This window comes from Rhipicephalus sanguineus, chromosome 10 (genome assembly GCF_013339695.2).
Source record: "Rhipicephalus sanguineus isolate Rsan-2018 chromosome 10, BIME_Rsan_1.4, whole genome shotgun sequence".
Taxonomy (NCBI): Eukaryota; Metazoa; Arthropoda; class Arachnida; order Ixodida; family Ixodidae; genus Rhipicephalus; species Rhipicephalus sanguineus.
Window position 1 is genome coordinate 130,162,910 of NC_051185.1, and position 16,890 is coordinate 130,179,799.

The following is a 16,890-nucleotide window of genomic DNA, read 5'->3' on the forward strand; positions in this document are numbered from 1 at the left end:
AAAAAAAAATGGTCTCTTATGCATTCGCCTGAAATTACTCGAAAACGAGAGCCATCTTTTTCGTCAGTCGATGCATTGATCCTCCCTCGCCCCTCTCCGAAAGCTTTCTGCACATAACGTGCTTTCGGACTGCCGACAGGATCGAAGGCATTGCAAGCTTTCTGCACGTCACCTGCTTTTACATTGCCTCTGTGATCGGCCCCCGATCACGGAGGCAATGCAAAGCGACCGTGTCATGTGATGGCGTCATCATATGACGTCATAGTAACGTCACAAGTTCTGTCGACGTCATCGCGTGATCATATTGTGCCTCACTCGTTTTGGCTACGCGGGACGCCGACGGTCAATTTTCGTGTTTGATGAGACATCTAAGGCTTTAGCGTTAAAAAAAGACAAACAAAAAAAAATGAAACGATAACAGCGCAACATCATGTATGCCTCACTTCATGTCACGAGCGATCGCCCGAAAACAAACGTGATTCTCGGTTCAGAGCAGCTGATTGCACGCGTCTGCGGGACAAAAGAGGCTTGCTTTACCCGTCTGGTCATCTCTTTATATTTATTCAAGAGATGAGCAGACTCGCTATTTAAGTACTCCGGAGCTTCAGCACGAAATTGTGGTGGACGCTATATTGAGGTCATCAGGAAAGAGCGGGACATTGCGGTCGGGTGCCCTGTTGGCGCGCACTCAACTGCCGCAGAAACAATTGTTTTTTATGTAACTACTCGTCCACATCTTTTCGTAAAGTCTCTGAACCGGGCGAACACTAACCTTCGAGAACCGTGAAAATATCTGAAGTTGAGGATAAGTTGCTTGAAACTGTTTTCATTTCGTATGGTGAAGGATTCAAGCAATACACGCATCTCACGCGAACTATTCATACTGACGTTCAGCGATGCAATGCAACATGCAATTATATATATATATATATATATATATATATATATATATATATATATATATATATCTTACCGTATTTTCGTTCAGGCAGCTTGTACAGCAAGAATGGGGGCATTTGCAACTTTGTTTCATGATATCTGGATATTTGTGAAGCATTTTCTATATTACGCCTTTTGTGCAAAAACTTCTAGAATAAGGTTAGTTTACCTGGCATTGCTTTTCTTAAAAAATTTTTGCGCACGGTGAGCTTTGTTGTACGCTACCTCAGAAACAAAAATAAGCCAACAGCATTGCGGTTGTATGGCCGTCTCTACTCTTTTTTATCTTTTTTTATTTACCTTGCGTCTTCCCGGTGTGCTCCGTACATAATAAAGATGCTAATGAATTGTCAAATAAAGCAGTGTGCATATGGCTAGCAAACCAGTGGCGACTATGAGTAAAAAGCTCGTGAAGTCACTGCGCGCAAGTATTTCAGCTGACTGCGCGTGCAATTTACTTTTTTTATTACTCTTAATTCGTTCATGTGTGATGCTATTGCCCGATTACTCGTGCGAATAGGGGGTTTTTTTTCGTTCTTCGCTTGTGCGTGTCCGTTTTGCGCGTTTTTACACACGCACCAACATTCTCGAACTCTGTGACCGGAACTAGGCCACTCTGATGCCGCTTGACACATGATTTCTTTGCATTCTGTTGTTGCCCCAGCACCAACACAACGCTTAAAGATGGATAAGCTTCATTCCGCACCGCATTACTAATGTTAAGTAGGCTTCAAGTGCCCTGTGTGGAAACGCAGCGCAAAAAACTACTGCGCGTAGCAGACGCCCCTCGCTTTCCGCGCGCTTCCCGAGCGCGGAAAGCCCACGGGTCCGGCGCAGCAGCGGCGCGGCGCGGGAGTTCACGGCAAAAGGCCCACGCGGGAGCCGGCGCTTTGGACACTCCCCCTATTCTAGGTCACTCTAGCCATGGGTCGGGTGCATCAACCGGAAAAGCAGCAGAAACATCATGGCGGCACTTCGGCTTCCGCTAGGCGGGGAGCCGGTGTAAAGGGAGAGGGGGAGGACGAGTTGGCGCTACTTAACCTAGCCGGCGGAAAACGCATGGAGGGGCTTTAAGCGGGGGACAGACGGTCCGATTTTCCATGCGATCCGGCGGCCGACGCGGCGGTGGGGGAGAGGGAATGGTGGCTGTACGATGCTATGAAAGGTCACCATACCGGTTTCCCCTCCGCCGTGTCGGACGTCGAATCGCATGAAAAATCGTACCGTCTGTCTCGCCCTTTAGGTACGCTACCTCTCGCGCTCCGATTGCGGGCTGCCTCCGCATCTGCCGACTCCGAGCCAGAGGATCGGAGCGACCAACCGAATACGCCATTAGTTTCCTCGCAGAGTTGCGTTAGAGGGCGGTCATGTACTGTCACGCCTCTGTGGTCTTCAGATGTCAATGGCGGGTAACGTGAAAAGCGATGGTCAGAAAGAACAGGAAGTTCCGATGCCCACTTCCGCAAGTCCTCGACGTCAGGTGGAAGAGGCTCCTCCCAATCGATTCCGTGCCTCCGTAGCCGTCCACGCTTTTCCTCATCCGATGGTGTGGCTCGGCAATCACACGTCACGCCTCCTGGAATGCTGCAGCGAAGACATACGGTCTGTCTTGGCCTTGAAGTAACTAATGGTGATAATGACCGCGCTGTCACAGCTATGGTGGTCGGTAGATGAGGCGATGTCGAGGTGTCCGCTGCCTCACGGTTCTGTGACACTTTCCCTGAGGTGGTTTTCTCACGTGAGATTCGCCTCTGTTCCCGACTTTCCCCTTCAGTTTCAATGAACTTCAGGTTTTCCTTCACTTTCTCTTCTCTCGATCGCCCTGCAGAGTCCGCGATGTCTGTTTCGGTCTTTGTGCGCTTACGGTACAGGATAGCCAGGTCTACTGGCAATGAGCGCAACAGTACTCGGTGTGGAACAGCCGCGTTCTCGGCAAACGGCGTGCCAAGGCTGACCAAACAGCTGGTCCTGAACTCGGTTTTGTCGTGCACGTCCTGCAGCCTTGATATTTGGGACGAAGACTCCATCGGTTCAATGGCAAGCAGGCTGTCTGCGTGATCATCGACGAGATCTTTTCGGCTATACCCTTCGGTGGACACCTTGACGGCAACGTTGTAATACTTCTCAGTCAGGCGTGTTCCTTCGGTGGCTCGCCTCGTAGCGCCGGCCAAGTTAGGCTTCAAGCACTTAAACGTTTCGATGTCTGTGAGCTTGGGGTGCGTGTGAGTGGTCGCCTCGTAGTGCTCCCAGAAACCCAGCGACTCACGGTTCTCGCAGCTGAAGGTGGGTACTTGAAGTTTCGGCAAGGCGACTCGGAAGCCCGGTGCTCGTGGCCTACTGTTCCCGGCGAGGCTTTGGCCGATGGTGTTCGAGTGGGCAGCTTCCATGGAGCTGCTGGATCCGTCAGTTGTATCCGCATGCCGCGGCTGGTTGGCTTCGATGACGGTAGGACCAACCGATGCACGCGCGTTCAGTGCGGACCGAAGCCTGCTGACGGCTTTCATGATCTTCTCGTGATACTCAATAGCGCCCGTAATTTCCTCGTCAAACTCCTCACCGTCAAGGGCATAGGCGATCTGTTTGTCCAGTTCAGCGAGAGCGGAGTCCTTGTCGCGAAGCTCGTCGATGAGTTCCTGCAAGTCGGCGGAAGACGGTACTGTGCCTTGCAGGAGGATCTCGCTGGCCTCGGACAGGAGTCGGGTAGTGGCACCGCGAAGGACGCCTCGATCTCTGCGTAACTTGTTCATCCTCGGTACGGCATCGGTGCGGAGGATGTCGGCCTTCTCCCGGGTTTTCGGCACCAATAATGTAGCGACAGAGAAGAGGCCGACACCCGTGTTGCCCTGGTTGAACACTTCTTCTTTTCCCTTTATTGCGTGCTCACGAGCAGCCCCGCCTTACGCCCGCTTCTTCGCGCGTCTTGTGCACGGCATGCCGTTTCCCGCCAACGTTTTCCCGCGGTAGATTCAACGCCTTCCACGGGTTAGTAATCGCTCTTGCGGTAAATACCCCTTAAAATGCCCTGCCTTTTTGAGCTTGTGAGTGCTATACTCGCGGACTACTTTTCTTGGCAATGAAGGGAAGGCTAGAGAGCCGAACTACGCGTGTGCTACCGCTGAAGATTATAGTCCTACAATTGCGTCCGTGTTTTCTGCGTGACAATAAAAAAAAAACATTACTTTATTTTCTACGGGGCGCTGTTTGAAGAGAGGGTCAGCGCGCACCAAAGAGATATTTATATTTGTTTTGCTTTATGCAGTGCCATTTCGCGTTTTTGCACCTGTGAAAACGCCGCACCTTTTACGTGCACCTCACAATCAAAATGGCGTCTTCGTCTCCATGTGGGCGCTCGTCACCGTCCAGCTTTTTCGACGGCTCGCCGAGGGAGCTTGTGACGAATTTCACTAACAAATGGCTGTGTAAGCCTGTGACGACCGCTCGAATAATAAAATGTCCGTCACAGGAGGTACGGAAGGTTCACAAACCAAAACTAAATTCGAAAGGCGCGCCGAACCGGACTACTTCGCGGTGCAGTACATGTGCAGTAGCTCCGCCCCCGTAGCCTTTCCTTCATTGCCAAGAAAAGTTGTCCGCGAGTATAGGGTCCCAATTAGAATTTTACAACGAAAGCTGCTATGAGATCACAACAACGGCCGTTTTTGATGCCGTAGTTGTCCGCCACTGCCGCCGCCGGTGTCCGTAACCGCTATCGCACAAAATAGAAAAAAATACTAAATAACAAGGAATATCCAGGATGGAACAGGGTTCGAACCTGGGCCCTCTGCAAAAAGACCCTGTACAGGCTTCACGTCGAGAAGGAACCGCGTTAACATATGTAATATAGCGTGGTAGAAGAGTAAAATAACAACCAGGTGGTCACACGACATAAATTCTGTAACTGAACGTCGCACAATGCGAATTGTGCAACGAGTGGGTTGTTGAATGCTTTAAACCCATTACATAGGGCTCTGCTGTAATTCTTCATCGTCATCAGGCACAGCATCAACAAGGTGCACATAATGCCTTAGAGGTGTTTAGCAGGTACCATGGTTCTCCACAGAATGACGAAAAATGGCATAGTGGCTGCTGCCCTACTTCACAAAAATTATGATTTATAGCGTAGTGGGTTCCTCGCAAGTGCACTTGTATTGGTTGCCAAGGAAGCCCATAAGGCCCCCATGATCCGTTTCCTCAGGGTCTCAATAAAGTTCTTCCCCCCCTCTCTCTCTTTCTCACAGTAACGTATGTTATATAACGCGGTGGGAGAGTGAAATAACGACCGGGCGTCACGCAATGCGAATTACGTAACTAGTGGGTCGTTTAAAGGTTTCAACTTATTACAAAGGACTCAGCCATAACTCTTCGTCATCAGTCGTCGCATCAACAAAATGCACATAATGCCTTACAGACGAATTGTATAGCGCGAACGCGGTACTTGGACAGACAGAAAAAACGAGGACAGTACCCCGGACAGACAGAAAAAACGAAGTACCCCGTTCGCGCTATACAATTCGTCATGATATACCAACTAGCCCAAGCCGCTACCCTTCTAAGCCTTACAGACGTGTAGCTGGTACCTCGCTTCTCCGCAAAATGACAAATAATGGCGTATTGGGTGCTTCCCAACTTCACAAAAATGATTACTTATGGCGTAGTGGGTACCTTGCTAGTGTACTTGTATTAGTAGCTTCAGAAGAGTTTACAACGGGCTCCAGAAATGCCGCTCTTCCAGCTTTCACTGTGACTGTGCTGCGCTTTCCACGCAGGCCTGGCACTTCTTCGCTTGCTTTTTTAAAAATGTCATCTCATTAACCCATTAAGGCCCAAGCAAAAACTATTTGTTGAATTTTATTGAAATTTCGCGCACTTATCTAACTACAGTAGACAAGAACATCTGGCAATTTTCATAGAATTACATAGTTTCCTTCAAAAGTTATGATACTGTACTTTAGAAAGTACGCTGGGCTCTTGCGATAGCAATGCAAGCTGGCCCGACACAAGAATAGTAAGCATGCTTAGCCCTTGCCATACTAATACGAAAGTTGTTTTGGCACAAGCAACTTGTCGAAGCAGCGACGCATCATGCAAAGCGTTGCACCATACTTTTCGCAGCATCATTCCTATTTATCACATACAGTGCACTTCAACCGTTTTTCAATCTTCTTGTGAAAATGCGCATATGGATGGCGGGGACTGGCAGGCACATTGGACACGGGAGACCTCTTGATAGTTCTATTGTGTACACGGCACAGGTAGTGTCTTGCAAGTAGGCAGGTGAATGAACGGAGTCGACGCATAGACGGTCTCCTAACCTCCAGTAAGTTGGCAGATCCTCTATGCATTCAGTGCAGGAATGTTGATGATCTGTGTAAATAGGGCATTCCATCACTTTTTCCCACAAATGAAAATTCTGTAGTTATACGCAGCTTAATCATGGAGGTGAATCTCTCCCATGTCAATATTTCTCTAGCTGCTGACGATGTTTCGTGTTGGCACTACGTTTTTCTTTTGAGTTGATGATCACCTGCTTACACAGCGTAGTAGCTCCACTGTGTCATAATTCATCGCCATAGCAACTATGCTATTCTCTTTGCGCTTTACGAAAAGAAACTCGTTTCCCGGATCAAAACAGAAACAGTCTTCCCGATTTTTTTCGTTCCATCAGGCAGAAGGCATTCATTCGCACAGCCGCCTTCCTCCTCCTCCTCAGCCATTTCGGAGTTACAATTACTTCACCAAGAGGCTCTCGTATATCCCTGCCGGCATCTCTTGCAGTCTCCCGAGTCTCAAATGACCGTAAAAACGGCATTCTTCGGAAGAAAATACCTGGTTCGATCTCTGAGGCAACCTACAACGCAATGCCCATGTAAGCTCTCACAAAGGCCCAGTGTACTACGAAAAGTACACCAACATTTGATTACCCCTCAGAGCAAAACTGTGCACTACAGCTGATTCTTGCGCTTCGCCGTGATTAGATTGTTCTTTCTGAAGCACAATCAATCTGTTTTTTTTTTTAATATATAAAGTGTGAAACCTCAAATTAATTAGAAAAACGTAGTAGTCGTCACATGTGTTCGACGGGCACTCGTTTTCCAAAAGTTTAACAACACGTAGCAGAGAAAACATTGACCTGAGTCAATATCTTCAATTAGGAGTGTCTTGCTGCAACCTTTAGCGTCAAAAATGCAAATAAGAAAAATAAGATTATTGGATAGTGTATTTTCTATTCCAGAAAAATGAAGTGTACTTTGTAAAGTACGCTGGGCGCTAATGGGTTAATAAAAGCATGTATCCTGGTTGGATCGGTTTATGCGCAGCTGTCAGTAGTGGGCCCGCCGCTGACGGCGCGGGCGTCGGAAGGCCCACTGTAACATGGACGTGTAACATGGACGTGTAACATGGCGCAGCTACTGTGAAGTGGCTGCGCCATGTTACACGTCCGTCCCTCGCTTTCCATGGTCAATAGCTGACTGTTAAAGGAGCACTGACACAAAATTTCGAAGGCGAGATAATGAGTGAAGTAGATGTATGTGGAGCCATACACAGCGCCTACAATATTAAGGGCCAATATAGCCTAGAACATATTTAAAATCAGTTTTAAAGTGCATGCCGCGCGTCTGAGCGAGATGCAAGCACCTCGCGACGCCGACATCAACGCGGCGGATATGTAAACAAACCTACGTCACGAGTTTGTGTTGGCTGGTTGCTGGTTGTGCCCTTGCGCTTGTGCGCTTGTGCTACCTGCCATTTCTTCGTCCGTGCCTGCGGCTTTGCGTGTGCTGGTTGTGCTCCCTTCCTCTGTTCGCTCGTCGTGCCATTTGACAGATGTTATGGCCCGCTCACGCTAGCGGCAAGCCTGCCGCAACGGCGTGGTGCCGCAGATCATCGGCCGTCGCCGCACGCGCGAGAGCTGTCCAACGTGCACGGCAAGCTTCTCCGGCGAGGCATTCGTGCCTCCGAAAAACATGGCCGCACTGCCAAAAGCGGTTGTCGTCCGCTTCGAATCTATCAAGTGGCCGCCGTGCGCTCTGTAGCGTGTAAGCTCCGAACTGATGCTTCCATTTGCTTTAGATTCATGTCCTTAAGCTTCGACAGCAATGTATTCGTCCCGATTCGGCGTCGTTTTTGAGAGCCATAGTCAAGTAATCGATGCTGTAGGGTTAACGAGTCGAAATGGGCGCTTCCGAATGCTCGGAGGACATACATTGCGCGTTTTTTAGTTGTTTCTAATCCTCCATAGCTGACACCACTTGACCTAGTGCCACCTTGGGAACACTTTATTTCGTTTTACGCGACGCCTTTTTAATGCCGGACAGACTAAAACGCTCTATTGACGGCTCGAACCATGCCTGGCAGCGACACGGACGACGTCCGCACTTCTAGCGTGAAAAACGCGGATCAAAAAGCAAGCAGCTCGAAGCGTCCCGCGTCAGACGAACTGGCGAAGCATACGAACCGTAAGTGCGGTGCCCGCCGCACCCGCTCTCGCGCGTCGCCTACGTCACAATTTTGCGTGGTCACGTGGCCAGCTGTGTTTACCCGTTCTCCGGAAGTAGTGCTGCCTAGCTCGGTGCCCTTTGAAACCGAAACTTCGACTGGGCGCTCTAAAAACGTCTCTAAATAAATAACCGTCGCGCACTCGCGCAAGCGAGGTTTGCAGCCGTGATAAGGGGATCATAAGCTATCTATCGAAACAAACAAAAAAAAACAAGGTGCAAAATTTTTGTGTCAGTGCTCCTTTAAAAAAGATGGTTGATCCCTCCATCATAGGAATCGGAATAACACGAAAGTAAAGCGTGCCCTTACAGAAGTAACTGAATGTTTACTGTACATTGATATAAGAGAGTTTGCACAATGTATATTGATGTCTGGCAGCTATAGCACCGTTTAACGTGGATTCACCCACTTTGATGATTGGTGGTACATCTCCATCCTGACGACTAACATCCATGTTAAATGATTAAACAAACCCTTGTGGGAGCTGTAGTAGTTAATGGTGAAAGCGTAATCAGAGAACGAGGTGCGATAGCCAGAAGAGCCTCGCATATTAACGCAGAACTTAGTCGTCATCCCGCGGTATGTTAAAATGTGATTGAACACCACGGCCGGACTAGAGGGAAACGCAAAGCGCGTCGTGCCGCCCCGCTAGCCCGGCCGCGATTTTTCTCTGGGCGAGAGCGTGAGCGGGGAACGCGGTGTTACAGCCTGGTGAGGCAGGCGCGCGTCGCAGTTTTTTTGGTTTGGATTAGCGTGATGCTATGAGGCCGACGCTTTTGCGACGGTTGGGCTAAGATGGCCACCTCGCGGTGTGTTAAGGCATTGGCAAAATTGAACTTCTATTGAAAACGTGCCGAATGGGACGGACGTGTAACGCGTTGCAGGTGCTAATCGCGGAGGCCACAGTAATGACGAATTACTTTACCGCTCCCAGAGGGCACCACCACCCTGCCGACTGGGAGAGTGGTAGATGTAAAAGGCGGCGTTTGTAAACACACTAGAGTCTGTGACCGTGGCGCAGTGGATAGCGTGCCCGGCATCTCTTGTTGCGGACCGAGCGGTCGTGGGTTCGATGCCCGTTGGCGGAACTTATTTTTTGCCATCTGATCGCGTAAAATATTTCGACGTCATTTCCGTGACGGAAATACGTCACTGAAGTCTTGGTGGACCCCGGCATGAAACACTTTCGTGTTAAAAAAATCACTGTTTCGCTTAAGGGTGAAGTAATGAATGCGATACTACCAACAAAGTGTATTGTTATATGCAGTAAGGCTAGAAACTAACTCTTGAATCTGATCTCACATAACTCAACAAAACGCTGGTTTAAGGAAATATGGCCGCTCCAGGGACCGAAACGGTTTTTGAGTGGTCAGTTCCAAAGCACGAAGTAAGCGTTGAGAGCACAAGTTTACGAGCTGTCCCCTGATGCCTCAAGATAGCATGCGCGTCAGCCACTGCGCCCTTCGTGTGACGCAGTGCCCCTCCCTCCCTTGGCGCCCCTTCATGCTCCTTACAAAAGACGGGCAGGGCGTTTCCTCTCTGTTTGTTGAGCAATTGACGGGAGGCCTCACACATTGGGATGATATATCGCATGTGCCCTCTGCACGACGGAGACGGCCAGCGCGTTTCATCTCCTCTTCAGCTGCGTTCATCGTCAGCGCTCGCGGGTAGAACACAGGATGCGCGAGGTGATGCTATCAATTTGTACTTTATACGGAAAGTGACGGCGACGGCAAAAACCCGTCTAGGGTGTCCATATAATTGTTATTGCAATAAAAAGAAAAAAAAATTGATGAGCCATTCCACTCTCTGAGGTGAATCACCAGTGAAGCTGTTTAGCGCACGGCACAGAGGTGACATGGTGGAGGCCATTTTGGTATGTAAGGCCAACTTGTTAATGTCCAGGCTGTTAATTTCCAATATGCAATATTAATGCGAAAGCCTTAGGTGCCTCATCAAACGCGAAAAGTGGCCGTCGGCGGCGCCAACACGAGCGATGCAAAACATCGTCATCACGTGATGACGTCATCATGAAGTCATAGATGTGAAAACTTGTGACGTCATCATGATGTCATATACCGTGATGTCACATGATGACGTCATCACATCACATAGTCGCTTTGCAGAAAGCTTGCGATGCCTCCAGTGCTGGAGGCAGTGTAAAACAACGTTAGGTGCAGAAAGCTTCCAGAGGGGGGTGGGGGAAGATAAATACATCGAGTGTGAAGGAAAAGATGATGGCTTTCCCTTTCGAGTCGTCTTAGGCGAATACGTAAGGGACCCTGTGGTTTTTCTGCACTGTTGATTTTTGGCGTACAAACGAAATTACCTGGCCATATATAGCTTCGCAGTAAAAAGAAAATGAAGTTTCTTATATCATGTGGTCCCCCGTTGAACTCGCTCTCGGATACCTCCGCGGAAGCTCGACTTGAAGCGTATCTCCATGTTCCAGGCAACCTGGCCTATGCGCAAACGATAGCCTGGAAGTACTGCGAGAATGCTCTTGCTTCAGCACAGAGAGGCCTCAGAGAGAGGGAAGGCAGTGTCGGAGGAGCTTGGCTTTCCGAGGCTAGCTGAGTGACGTCATGTTGTGTCCAGCAGTGCAGTCGATTGAGAAGAAAAAGAACCTGGCTTTCGCCTTGGAGTCGTCTCAGTTCCATGCATTAGGAACTCTGAGACTTTGGCATTGAGACACTGTTGTACGTCGCGGCATTTGTCTACCACTTCTGCTGATAACCACATAGATGTATTTAGAGTGTTATTTCATAAAGTACAATTTGATTGATCTAGTACTCTGTTTATTTGCTAGTGTCAAAAATAATCGCTTAAGAGGTTATTCCAGAACACTTGACTGCATGACGTCTTTAATTTTGCGTTATCAAGTGAAATATGGAGTGCTCCTGAGATGATTTTCTCCGTGAGATCTGCAATGAATCGAAATATTTCTAGCTGTTCATAAGAGTCTCATAATAATTAGTCAGATGCTTGAATGTAAATGCAACTTGCTTGTCCAGTGTACTTCAAGATGTGAAATTATCTGCTCCAAATTGCTCCCAGATGCAAGATTACCTGCTCCAAAGTGCTCCAAGGTGGAAATTTTTGCTGCTCCAAAGTGCTCCAATATGAAAATTTTGCTGCTTCAAAAATTGCTCCAAATCAGAAGTCCTCAGTAGCATCACTAGGTCATGTCAGCAGCAGAAAGACCCTGTTTGCCTGCCTGCAGGTGCGCATGCTCCCTGCTTATTCTCTTCGACGACCAGGAGGAGAGACAAGCTAGCAAACAGAGCACGGTGAAGGAAAGAGCGAGGGCTGCATTGACAACGTGTAAAACTCTGCTATTATGGCACCATTTCGAACTATTCTCACGGCTACATATTTGTTGTAGATTTGTGCACAACTGCAGCACCACAATTTACTTTGGACCTCTGGGTGGTATAGGGCCTTTTTAAGTTGTCTAAGGTATGTTCTTGCCAGGAATATATACCCTCTCGTTTTCTCAGCATTTAATTGTTAGGATAAGAATCGCTTCTATGTTTTTTAGCATCACAAGTTCACTTTTACTCCACAAGTGAAATTTTGAAAGCGGTGTCTTGCCGTTTGCACTAAACATAACCTTAGAAGAACCACGCCAAATCGTTCGACATCAAAGGAATATTTTTTTTTTCCGTCCACAATTGACTATAAAGCTTATCACACCAGCTTTTCAGTTGAACGCATCTGCTGGCTCGAGGTTCATGAAACATGTCACAGATATCCATTTCAAGGTGGAAATGCCAGCTGCATGCTATTTCACATGGTGGCACAGCAAAAAAGCAAAAGAAAGCATCATTGCTTATGTTAAGAAGCCACTATATGGCCACTAATGAGAGCATGGAGGAGGAGGTAAAACTTTATTTGACCAAGGGATTTGGGCACGTACGTGCCAGGGTCCCCGCACGACCACACTGCGCTATGCGTTCATGAGTTCATGCAGCATGGATGTTTGATCAAATCAGTGCACCTCTAGAAGCATGTGTGAATAAGTGCACGTTTAAAGGGACACTAAAGGCAAATAACAATTTATGTCAGAGTGAAAGCTCAATATATGACAACGTCTAAAATGGCAATATTATCAACAGCAGTGCCCTACTTTCCGAGAAATTAAGCTAAATGTATCACACGATCAGCGTCACGAGCAGCACATTTTGGAAATGATCCCGAAGACGTGAGAGAGTTCGACTACAAATAATCACTCGTAATCAAACTAGCTGCAATAAAAAAAGAACCTTCCGTGCATCAAGATACGTAATAAAATGCTGCTTGTTCGTTTCTATTTGATTCGTGGAAAAAAGAAACTCTTTAACATTGCCATGGGGAACGGCGCGCGTGGTTCAAAGGTTCCGTTTTCGCCGAACTGTGCTTCACCAGGCACCCTGCTTCGCTCATGCAGTCGCGTCTCAGTGGTAGTTTCGGTATCATGTACTGCCGCGGTTTTGCGCGCTCGGGAAAGTCGCTGTCACAGAAAGTTCGACAAAATGCCGCATGCATGTGATGCTGCCGGATGCCCGAATGGCACATGCCGCCAGTGCACGCCGCCACGTAGTAAAGGCGGGCAACGTTGGGCACGGCAGCAGTGACGTGAGAAACACCGCTTTCAGGCGGGTGATTTTAAGTGCGATGCGGCCCACCAAAGCGTGATTTTTTTTCAAAATAAGCACTTCCTTGACACAAAAGTAGCACTACGACGTTTCTGGACCGTTATTTCAACAATCAACATCGACTTAATATTTGCCTTTAGTGTCCTTTTAAAGGCCAACTCCGGCGATTTTTCGAGGTCCATGGATCTCGATAAAATTCGCTGGGTACGTTCCTTTTCACGTTCCCGTTATTTATGCCAAATTACAAGCTGGAGACATACGCAGATTCATTGCAAATGAATTTTATTCATTGCCCCGACTCAGCGCCGTACTCAGGAATTTTTTTCGGGGGGTGTTTGTGTTTACAATGGTTAACTTTTGCAACTGGTCGTAGCTGTGAAGGCGTGCAAATATTTAAAGGGGCCCTGTAACACTTTTTGAGCAGGGTCAAAAAGCGCCGCCAATCGGTAGTCGAGGCTCCCGAGAACACGCGAGCCAAATATTATAGCGAAGCGAGCGGCCTGGAATTTACAATAAATTCTCAGTCAGCTGAAAATCGCTCCCTCTTCTCTCGAGAAATGATGTATTAGTCCGCAATATATGACGCGATTGTCGGCAGTTCCACCATTGGCTGATGTTATAATCACGATAACACTCTCATTATTACCTTCGTTGTTAATTTTGAGTTGAATAAGTAGATAATATGTATGTTTATATTGTGTTGTGCCGTTAAAACACCGAACAAACATTAATATTAGCATTTCCGGTCTCACCGACAGCTCGTCTGCTCGTAGTTGCGTGGTTGCTTTTTCTTCACCATGCGCAGTGCCGAAATCGTGAATATTTCTGTGCTTTTGACCATCGCCGGTTGCCGTTGAGAGCGGCAGCCGTTCGAGTGTTGCCTCGTCAGCTGGAAATTGCATCGTCGGCACGTTCTCACGACCGACCGAGGCAGGGGTGCAGCATTTCTCCGATAACAATACTGGCACCGGCTAGTTTCGCACACCTGTGTTCGCTGTATGGCGAGAGTCCCGTTTGCTGTCTGTTCAGTATGTCATCGAGCCGTACCTCGGCGTATCCTCCCCGTAGTCTCACGTTCCCGAGAAACCGCGACACAGCAACCAAGCGGACTCGCATTCACGGTAGCTGCAGACAGCCGGTGGATGGGTACTCGCCGGCCCGATGCCCCACGATCCTTTCTTCTAGTCTTTAGTTCTTTGTTGTCAGCCCGCACTCGCTGTGCGCCCGAATTCGAAAGCAAACAGCATCGAAGTGCCCACCCACCGGCTTAAATGCTGTCAATCCAGTACCGCCACTGGGAGAAGGGTGCACGGAGCTTTGCCGTGTTGAATACGATTCAAGCGCGAGCAGTGCGACGAGGCGGTGTATCGGAGTGTGGGTCGAAACCCATCTCAGCTGTAATTCGTTCCAAACGCGCACGCAAGTTTGCGTCCATGGCTGGCAGAGCGATGAAAACACTACGGCAGTTCGAGGTGCACACCCAGCATTACAAAACCGACTCGCAGTTTTCAAGCACGCGCGGTACACGGTGCGATGGGCTCCGCTCGACGAGGACCACGCGAGCCGACCGGAAGTGACAGACCACGCGGTTGCGCCCAGACGCCAGAGAGAAAAAATGAAGAAAAAAAATTACAGCATATCCACGGGTGAATGATGAAGAGCTTGGCCGCAGCTCCTGAAGCAATCATGGTCTCGGGATTCGTTTCTCGTTGAGCCCGTTTCGCAGCGGCGTCCTTGGCGCGCACCGTTACGGGATCCGCCTTGCTGCCGCCAAGCGAGCGCCCGCCGCTGCGCATCGTCCATGCTCCGCCAACGATCTGACACGTACGGCGACGATCCAGGAGAATGAGAGGCGCTCGCTCCCTGCGCATCTCCGCGCAGCCCGCGCAGCAGCCAATCGGAGAGCAGCGGCACTTCCAGCGCCATCTAGTATCGATTCACACAAGCGCCATATTGCACACAATTCTATTGGACCAACGCCATCTAGGAAATGAGACGAGAAATGGTGATGACGACACAGATAGAGTCACTGGAAAATTTTTCCAGTGACTCTAGACACAGATTGTGTACAGCGCCATCTAGAGTATCGTCCCTGAACTGCAGTTTGTATGTACTTCTATGATACCGCGCCATCTATTGCATCATACGGGAAATCCGTTTACGCCGGACAACGGAGACGTGACAAGGTTAGACTAAGAGGAGCTACGCCCCTAAAATTCCGCCGGCGCTGACGTAACTCTTGGGCACCTCCTCGCACCTCCGCTCTCCCTCCCTTCACGCCCTGCGCAGCTTTCCGCGCGCTGAAGGCGTTGAGCAGAGGGAGAAAGCTGCGGAACGTGATTTCTATAATTTGGTAACACCACTTAGACTTGACGGATTCGAAAAATTTTTGCGGCATATGACTCGTGAAGAGTCATACGTCAATAATGAGACTGCAGAGCCCCTTTAAGTATCACCCGAAAAGTTTAAGCAAGGGGAAATTTTGGGGGATGTCAGAACCCCCACAACCCCCCCTTAGTTATGGCCCTGCCCCGACTCTCCCCACCTCGCTTCCCAGAATTATTGGCAACATTGTGTGCGTGACGTCATTTTTGATAAGCGGAAGTGACGGAACCGAGGGGCCCCTAGAGCGTCTGCTATCCGCAAGGCAACAACCGCGAGTGTTTGGCGAGCGCTTCGTTGGCTGGGCATGTGAATTTGAGTTCCTTGTGGTAATGCGTGCGATGGGTGGCAAGTGGCAGGGGCGTAGCCAGGGGGGGGGGGGGGCTGGGGGTGCAAACCCCCCTCGAAATTTTTCAATTTTGCTTGCGTATATATACACGCACACATACAAACGCACGCACGAACATACATAAAGTATGGTTGAACCCCCCCCCTCCCCCGCCGAAAAAAATTTCTGGCTACGCCCCTGGCAAGTGGTGTCGCGTTGTGGGCTGCACACGATTCCCCGTTAGGAGTCACGAAACACTCGCACCTAACGATTACCCTGCGTCTCTATATTAGAGTGTTTTAGCTAGCAATGCCGGTTTACCGTACGGAAAGTACGGTAATACCGTACCGGCTAAAGAATGCACATGCGTGAACACTACGGAAGCACTTTCCGTAGCATATAGGCCTCCAACGCTCAATAGAGTTACTGTATATGCTACCTTTACCTAAAGGTAGCATATACAGTAACTCTAACGCTCAAGTTCGCGCAGCGCCGTCCGCCGCCCCAGCGGAGAGAGGGGAAAGCTCCGGTAGCTCGGACGGGTCGCTCTTGCTTGGTTTTCCCATTGCGCGCGCGGAGAACGTGCTCCCTGGGGCTTTTATTTTGTCGCACTCGAAAGCAGGCATGCAGTCCTGCTGCGTTGTGAACTGTCACAATAGTTTTAAAATGACGAACAGCCGAAAACTGCTCGTCAAGTTCTACCGTTTCCAATGCGAGGAGCTGAGGCGTCAAGAGTGGATTGTGGCAGTTTGCCGCGATGATTTCGCGGTCTTGTCACCTTGAAGCAATTTTTGTCGTACACAGTATTACGAACTATTAACGGGGAGAAACGCGATGATCGTGCTCATTTGAAAAAGAAGTGCGTTTGTGAACCGAAGCTTCAACAAATAGACAGCCGCTGTACGTTTCGAGAATGCGCGCTGGCTTTCCGAGTCAACCATTTGTAATGTTACAGCAGCGGAGCATGTGGGCTTATTACACCACAGTTTAAATAACTTACCGTGAGTACTAAGTGTTTAATTCAGCTGATTACGGTACATTTCCCGTCGCGGCTCCCTGTAAACATAATTAAGCTGCATGTTGCACTGAGCGTTTATATTGGCCTTG

General features: G+C 49.0%; 1 protein-coding gene across 3 annotated transcripts in view; it reads left to right on the forward strand.

Moving 5' to 3' along the window:
- Positions 1-16,890, forward strand: part of LOC119372450 (calcium-dependent secretion activator) — a 1,123,203-nt gene that overhangs the window by 81,422 nt on the left and 1,024,891 nt on the right. The window lies entirely within an intron of this gene.